Source organism: Coregonus clupeaformis, chromosome 30 (genome assembly GCF_020615455.1).
Source record: "Coregonus clupeaformis isolate EN_2021a chromosome 30, ASM2061545v1, whole genome shotgun sequence".
Lineage (NCBI taxonomy): Eukaryota > Metazoa > Chordata > Actinopteri > Salmoniformes > Salmonidae > Coregonus > Coregonus clupeaformis.
Genome location: NC_059221.1, coordinates 20444421 through 20453456, shown reverse-complemented (window position 1 = coordinate 20453456; position 9036 = coordinate 20444421).

The following is a 9036-nucleotide window of genomic DNA, read 5'->3' as shown; positions in this document are numbered from 1 at the left end:
ATTTGAACAGTGAGAGACAGAATAACAACAACAAAATCCAGAGAAACGCATGTCAAAAATGTTATAAATTGATTTGCATTTTAATGAGGGAAATAAGTATTTGACCCCCTCTCAATCATAAAGGTTTCTGGCTCCCAGGTGTCTTTTATACAGGTAATGCGCTGAGATTAGGAGCACACTCTTAAAGGGAGTGCTCCTAATCTCAGTTTGTTACCTGTATAAAAGACACCTGTCCACAGAAGCAATCAATCAATCAGATTCCAAACTCTCCACCATGGCCAAGACCAAAGAGCTCTCCAAGGATGTCAGGGACAAGATTGTAGACTTACACAAGGCTGGAATGGGCTACAAGACCATCGCCAAGCAGCTTGGTGAGAAGGTGACAACAGTTGGTGCAATTATTCACAAATGGAAGAAACACAAAATAACTGTCAATCTCCCTTGGCCTGGGGCTCCATGCAAGATCTCACCTCGTGGAGTTGCAATGATCATGAGAACGGTGAGGAATCAGCCCAGAACTACACGGGAGGATCTTGTCAATGATCTCAAGGCAGTTGGGACCATAGTCACCAAGAAAACAATTGGTAACACACTACGCCGAGAAGGACTGAAATCCTGCAGCGCCCGCAAGGTCCCCCTGCTCAAGAAAGCACATATACATGCCAGTCTGAAGTTTGCCAATGAACATCTGAATGATTCAGAGGAGAACTGGGTGAAAGTGTTGTGGTCAGATGAGACCAAAATGGAGCTCTTTGGCATCAACTCAACTCGCCGTGTTTCGAGGAGGAGGAATGCTGCCTATGACCCCAAGAACACCATCCCCACCGTCAAACATGGAGGTGGAAACATTATGCTTTGGGGGTGTTTTTCTGCTAAGGGGACAGGTCAACTTCACCGCATCAAAGGGACGATGGATGGGGCCATGTACCGTCAAATCCTGGGTGAGAACCTCCTTCCCTCAGCCAGGGCATTGAAAATGGGTTGTGGATGGGTATTCCAGCATGACAATGACCCAAAACACACGGCCAAGGCAACAAAGGAGTGGCTCAAGAAGAAGCACATTAAGGTCGTGGAGTGGCCTAGCCAGTCTCCAGACCTTAATCCCATAGAAAATCTGTGGAGGGAGCTGAAGGTTCGAGTTGCCAAACGTCAGCCTCGAACCTTAATGACTTGGAGAAGATCTGCAAAGAGGAGTGGGACAAAATCCCTCCTGAGATGTGTGCAAACCTGGTGGCCAACTACAAGAAACGTCTGACCTCTGTGATTGCCAACAAGGGTTTTGCCACCAAGTACTAAGTCATGTTTTGCAGAGGGGTCCAATATTTATTTCCCTCATTAAAATGCAAATCAATTTATAACATTTTTGACATGTGTTTTTCTGGATTTTGTTGTTGTTATTCTGTCTCTCACTGTTCAAATAAACCTACCATTAAAATTATAGACTGATCATTTCTTTGTCAGTGGGCAAACGTACAAAATCAGCAGGGGATTAAATACTTTTTTCCCTCACTGTATACAGTACCAGTCAAAAGTTTGGACAAATATATTTTTCAAAGTAGTAGCCTTGATGACAGCTTTGCACACTCTTGGCATTCTCTCAACCAGCTTCACCTGGAATGCATTTCCAACAGTCTTGAAAGAGTTTCCACATATGCTGAGCACTTGTTGGCTGCTTTTCCTTCACTCATCCCAAACCATCTCAATTGGGTTGAGGTCGGGTGATTGTGGAGGCCAGGTCATCTGATGCAGCACTCCATCACTCTCCTTCTTGGTCAAATAGCCCTTACACAGCATGGAGGTGTGTTGGGTCATTGTCCTGTTGAAAAACAAATGATAGTCCCTCTAAGCACAAACCAGATGGGATGGCGTATCACTGCAGAATGCTGTGGTAGCCATGCTGGTTAAGTGTGCCTTGAATTCTAAATAAATCACTGACAGTGTCACCAGCAAAGCACCCCCACACCATCACACCTCCTCCTCCGTGCTACTCTGTGTCTCACAAAGACACGGCGGTTGGAACCAAAAATCTCAAATTTGGACTCATCAGACCAAAGGACAGATTTCCACCAGTCTAATGTCCATTGCTTGTGTTTCTTGGCCCAAACAAGTCTCTTCTTATTATTGGTGTCCTTTAGTAGTGGTTTCTTTGCAGCAATTCGACCATGAAGGCCTGATTCATGCAGTCTCCTCTGAACAGTTGATGTTGAGAAGTGTCTGTTACTTGAACTCTGTGAAGCATTTATTTGGGCTGCAATTTCTGAGGCTGGTAACTCTAATGAACTTATCCTCTGCAGCAGAGGTAACTCTGGGTCTTCCATTCCTGTGGCGGTCCTCATGAGAGCCAGTTTCATCATAGCACTTGATGGTTTTTGCGACTGCACTTTAAGAAACTTTCAAAGTTCTTGAACTTTTCCGGATTGACTGACCTTCATATCTTAAAGTAATGATGGACTGTCATTTTTCTTTGCTTATTTGAGCTGTTCTTGACATAATATGGACTTGTTCTTTTACCAAATTGGGCTGTCTTCTGTATACCACCCCTACCTTGTCACAACACAACTGATTGTCTCAAATACATTAAGAAGGAAAGAAATTCCACAAATTAACTTTTATCAAGGCACACCTGTTAATTACATTTACATTTACGTCATTTAGCAGACACTCTTATCCAGAGCGACTTACAAATTGGTGCATTCACCTTATAGCCAGTGGGATAACCACTTTACAATATGTTTTTTTATTAATTTTTTGGGGGTGGGGTAAGGTGGGGTAGAAGGGTTACTTTATCCTATCCCAGGTATTCCTTAAAGATGTGGGGTTTCAAGTGTCTCCGGAAGGTGGTGAGTGACTCCGCTGTCCTGGCGTCGTGAGGGAGCTTGTTCCACCATTGGGGTGCCAGAGCAGCGAACAGTTTTGACTGGGCTGAGCGGGAACTGTGCTTCCGCAGAGGTAGGGGGGCTAGCAGGCCAGAGGTGGATGAACGCAATGCCCTCGTTTGGGTGTAGGGTCTGATCAGAGCCTGAAGGTACGGAGGTGCCGTTCCCCTCACAGCTCCGTAGGCAAGCACCATGGTCTTGTAGCAGATGCAAGCTTCAACTGGAAGCCAGTGGAGTGTGCGGAGGAGCGGGGTGACGTGAGAGAACTTGGGAAGGTTGAACACCAGACGGGCTGCGGCATTCTGGATGAGTTGTAGGGGTTTAATGGCACAGGCAGGGAGCCCAGCCAACAGCGAGTTGCAGTAATCCAGACGGGAGATGACAAGTGCCTGGATTAGGACCTGTGCCGCTTCCTGTGTAAGGCAGGGTCGTACTCTCCGAATGTTGTAGAGCATGAACCTACATGATCGGATCACCGCCTTGATGTTAGCGGAGAACGACAGGGTGTTGTCCAGGGTCACGCCAAGGCTCTTTGCACTCTGGGAGGAGGACACAACAGAGTTGTCAACCGTGATGGCGAGATCATGGAACGGGCAGTCCTTCCCCGGGAGGAAGAGCATCTCCGTCTTGCCGAGGTTCAGCTTGAGGTGGTGATCCGTCATCCACACTGATATGTCTGCCAGACATGCAGAGATGCGATTCGCCACCTGGTTATCAGAAGGGGGAAAGGAGAAGATTAGTTGTGTGTCGTCTGCGTAGCAATGATAGGAGAGGCCATGTGAGGATATGACAGAGCCAAGTGACTTGGTGTATAGCGAGAATAGGAGAGGGCCTAGAACTGAGCCCTGGGGGACACCAGGTGCAGAGACAGATTCTCGCCATGCCACTTGGTAGGAGCGACCTGTCAGGTAGGACGCAATCCAAGAGTGAGCCGCGCCGGAGATGCCCAACTCGGAGAGGGTGGAGAGGAAGATCTGATGGTTCACAGTATCAAAGGCAGCAGACAGGTCTAGAAGGACAAGAGCAGAAGAGAGAGAGTTATCTTTAGCAGTGCGGAGAGCCTCCGTGACACAGAGAAGAGCAGTCTCAGTTGAATGACCAGTCTTGAAACCTGACTGGTTTGGATCAAGAAGGTCATTCTGAGAGAGCTCGCAATGAGTCGTCAAGCCACGGAGCAGGAGGGGAGGACCGAGCCGGCCGGGAGGATAGGGGACATAGAGAGTCAAAGGATGCAGAAAGGGAGGAGAGGAGGGTTGAGGAGGCAGAGTCAGGAGATTGGAGGGAGAAGGATTGAGCAGAGGGAAGAGATGATAGGATGGAAGAGGAGAGAGTAGCGGGAGAGAGAGAGCGAAGGTTGCGACGGCGCATTACCATCTGAGTAGGGGCAGAGTGAGTAGTGTTGGAGGAGAGCGAGAGAGAAAGGGATACAAAGTAGTGGTCGGAGACTTGGAGGGGAGTTGCAGTGAGATTAGTAGAAGAACAGCATCTAGTAAAGATGAGGTCAAGCGTATTGCCTGCCTTGTGAGTAGGGGGGGACGGTGAGAGGGTGAGGTCAAAAGAGGAGAGGAGTGGAAAGAAGGAGGCAGAGAGAAATGAGTCAAAGGTAGACGTAGGGAGGTTAAAGTCACCCAGAACTGTGAGGGGTGAGCCATCCTCAGGAAAGGAACTTGTCAAGCTTATTGATGAACTCTCCAAGGGAACCTGGAGGGCGATAAATGATATGGATGTTAAGCTTGAATGGGCTAGTGACTGTGACAGCATGGAATTCAAATGAGGAGATAGACAGATGGGTCAGGGGAAAAAGAGAGAATGTCCACTTGGGAGAGATGAGGATTCCTGTGCCACCACCCCGCTGACCAGATGCTCTCGGGGTATGCGAGAACACATGGTCAGATGAAGAGAGAGCAGTAGGAGTAGCAGTGTTTTCAGTGGTAATCCATGTTTCCGTCAGCGCCAAGAAGTCGAGGGACTGGAGGGTAGCATAGGCTGAGATGAACTCTGCCTTGTTGGCCGCAGAACGGCACGTGGGTCGTGCGCGCAGGGACCACCAGGTTAGAGTGGCAGCAGCCACGCGGTGTGAGGCGTTTGTATAGCCTGTGCGGAGAGGAGAGAACAGGGATAGACAGAGGCATAGTTGACAGGCTACAGAAAATGGCTACAATAATGCAAAGGAGATCGGAATTAAATGAACTAAACATCTGGGAAAGCGAGAGAGCGGGGCCTCCCTCACTTACGTTTCACTGAAACACCCAAATATAACTCTCCCAACTTCCACCTCAGAAACTATAATTGTTGTAAACTACAGCGGTTCAATGTTTTCTAGGAATAGACTAACTTAGTTTATTCAGCTAGCTAACTTGGTACAGTATTCTTCCGTGAAAACCGTATAGGGCACCGAATCCTATGACGCCACAGCCAACTAGCATGCCAGCCTCCAACAACACGGTTTAGCACCAATACTCGGCCACAATTGAATTGCATTCCAGGTGACTACCTCATGTAGCTGGTTGAGAGAATGCCAAGAGTGTGCAAAGCTGTCATCATGTCAAAGGGTGGCTACTTTGAAAAATCTCAAATATATTTTGATTTGTTTAACACTTTTTTCATTACTACATGATTCCATATGTGTTACTTCATAGTTTTGATGTCTTCACTATTATTCTACAATGTAGAAAATAGTAAAAATAAAGAAAAACCCTGGAATGAGTAGGTGTGTCCAAACTTTTGACTGGTACTGTATTCATACATATACAGTGCATTCGGAAGTATTCAGACCCGTTGACTTTTCTACATTTTGTTACGTTACAGCCTTATTCTAAAATGGATAAAATTGATGAAAAAACAATCTACAGACAATACCCCATAATGACAAAGCAAAAACAGGTTTTTCAAAAAGAAAATTACATAAGTATTCAGACCCTTTACTCATCAGTACTTTGTTGAACCACCTTTGGCAGCGATTACAGCCTCAAGTCTTCTTGGGTATGATGCTACAAGCTTGGCATACCTGTATTCGGGGAGTTTCTCCCATTCTTCTCTGCAGATCCTCTCAAGCTCTGTCAGGTTGGATGGGGAGTGTCGCTGCACAGCTATTTTCAGGTCTCTCCAGAGATGTTCGATTGGGTTCAAGTCCGGGCTCTGGCTGGGCCACTCAATGACATTCAGAGACTTGTCCTGATGCCACTCCTGCGTTGTCTTGGCTGTGTGCTTAGGGTCGTTGTCCTGTTGGAAGCTAAACCTTCACCCCAGTCTGAGGTCCTGAGCGCTCTGGAGCAGGTTTTCATCAAGGATCTCTTTGTACTTTGCTTCGTTTATCTTTCCCTCGATCCTGACTAGTCTCTCAGTCCCTGCCGCTGAAAAACATCCCCACAGCATGATGCTGCCACCACCATGCTTCACCGTAGGGATTGTGCCAGGTTTCCTCCAGACATGACGCTTGGCATTCAAGCCAAAGAGTTGAATCTTGGTTTCATCAGACCAGAGTATCTTGTTTCTCGTGGTCTGAGAGTCTTTAGGTGACTTTTGGCAAACTCCAAGTGGGCTGTCATGTGCCTTTTACTGAGAAGTGTCTTCCGTCTGGCCACTCTACCATAAAGGCCTGATTGGTGGAGTGCAGCAGAGATGGTTGTCGTTCTGGAAGATTCGCCCATCTGCACAGAGGAACTCTGGAGCTCTGTCAGAGTGATCATTGGGTTCTTGGTCACCTCCCTGACCAAGTTCCTTCTCCCCCGATTGCTCAGTTTGGCTGGGCGGCCAGCTCAAGGAAGAATCTTGGTGGTTCCAAACTTCTTCCATTTAAGAATGATGGAGGCCACTGTGTTCTTGGGGACCTTCAATGCTGCAGACATTTTTTGGTACCCTTCCCCAGATTCGTGCATCGACACAATCCCGTCTTGGAGCTCTACGGATAATTATTTCGACCGCATGGATTGGTTTTGCTCTGACATGCACTGTCAACTGTGGAACCTTATATAGACAGGTGTGTGCCTTTCCAAATCATGTCCAATCAATTGAATTTACCACAGTTGGACTCCAATCAAGTTGTAGAAACAGCTCAAGGATGATCAATGGAAACAGGATCCATCGGAGCTCAATTTCGAGTCTCATAGCAAAGGGTCTGAATACTTATGTAAAAGTTATTTTTTTATAAAAAATGTTATACATTTGCAGCAATGTCTAAAAAACTGTTTTTGCTTTGTCATTATGGGTTATTGAGTGTAGATTGATGAGGAACATTTTTTATTTAATCAATTTTTGAATAAGGCTGTAACATAACAATATGTGGAAAAAGTCAAGGGGTCTGAATACTTTCAGAATGCACTGTTTATACAGTTTATTAGGTACACCACCCCGTTCACAAAAATGGTTCGCTCCTACAGAGTGAGTCACTTGGTCGTGGCTTACTATATAAAGCAGGCAGACAGTCATCGAGGCATTCAGTTACTGTTCAATTTAACGTTAGAATGGGCAGAACGAGTGACCTAAGCGACTTTGAGCATGATATGATCGTCGGTGCCAGGCTTTCCGGTTCCTGTATCTCAGAATAATATACTACACACTGTAGTATCCCCTGATCAAGTAGTGCTTACTTTAGAATGTTTAGATCAATTGGACTGCTAGCTAGCTTTACTTCTAGCTGCTAGCTTTGTCGATTCTGTTTAGATTTGAACATGCTGTCCTTGGGGAGCTCATGCTCGGGATTTCCTCTGAGGTTTCCCCTCAATTCTGTAGTATACTGTAGAATACTATACTCCACACTGTAGTATTCCTTGATTGTTTTTGTATTTGACTATTTAAAAACACAATAGAACCACAAATGTGGATACAACACAATTTCAAATGTATTTCCATTGTGGTCCTAGTTCAAACATTGTACACATTTACAGCTAACCCACATGAAAAAATACTAAAGTTTAATTAACTAATAAGGCCCGAGGGGGTGTGGTATATTGGCAATATACCACGACTAAGGACTGTTCTTAGCACGACGCAACGCGGTGTGCCTGGATACAGCCCTTAGCCGTGGTATATTGGCCATATACCACAAACACCCGATGTGCCTTATTGCTATTATAAACTGGTTACCAACATAATTAGAGTAGTAAAAATAAATGTTTTTCCATACCCGTGGTATACGGTCTGATATACCACTGCTTTCAGCCAATCAGCAGTCAGGGCTTGAACCACCCAGTTTAAAATATGGTCTAAATAATGTAGTGTTACTATATTTATATACTATAGTAGTCACTGTATTGCTTTTGCGGACTTTACTGTAGAATACACAAATGTGCACAATGAGCACTTGTCTCTCAAATACATTGTTACAGTTGTTGGTTAACTAGCAGTTATTTTGTTGTTGCCATAAAACACCTCACAACAAATTCGCTGCGTTCAGTAAGTTTTTACGTTCTGGAACATGCTGTACTGAACAACCAGTTGAAAAATGGGGAGGGGTTGTGGGAACGCTGTCAGCATGGCCACTGCACTTTTAAATATGTCAATCATTGCTTCAAGCCACAAACGTACCTCAGTCTGTTCAAGAATGTACAATAATATTTTGGGGATAACGTGTCGTTCAGTACAAACCGTTCCGCAATGTAGTAAACGTTCAAGCGACCTGAACGCACCTATAAAGCTAGCTGAAACGAGCCACCTACGATTCCCCACGTGGCAGCTTCTTGTCACGGACTTACTGTAATATTCACTGTAGTGTTTTTGCAGATGTGATTGTAGTAGACTATAGTATTGACTGTAGTGTTTTTGCAGATGTGATTGTAGTAGACTATAGTATTGACTGTAGTGTTTTTGCGGACTTTACTGTAGTATTTACTGTAGTGTTTTTGCAGACATGACTAGTATATTTAATAACACCTGCCGACTAGGGTTAGCTGAAATGGGACAACTACCAAACTACACCAGTTACTGTAATGAGAGAAACATCTCAACCAGAATATAAGACCGGTTCGTGACAGGCCACATATTGAGTTGGGTCAGTTTAACGGCGGTTGGCATACAATTTGTTGCATTACCGCCCCAAACTGAACTATAGTATAAATCCATTACACTTCGTGATACAAAATGGGAAAACGGGAAACGGGAAAAATAAAATAAATATATTTGTAATTACCCTACCAACTAACCCTACACTCATTAAAACCCA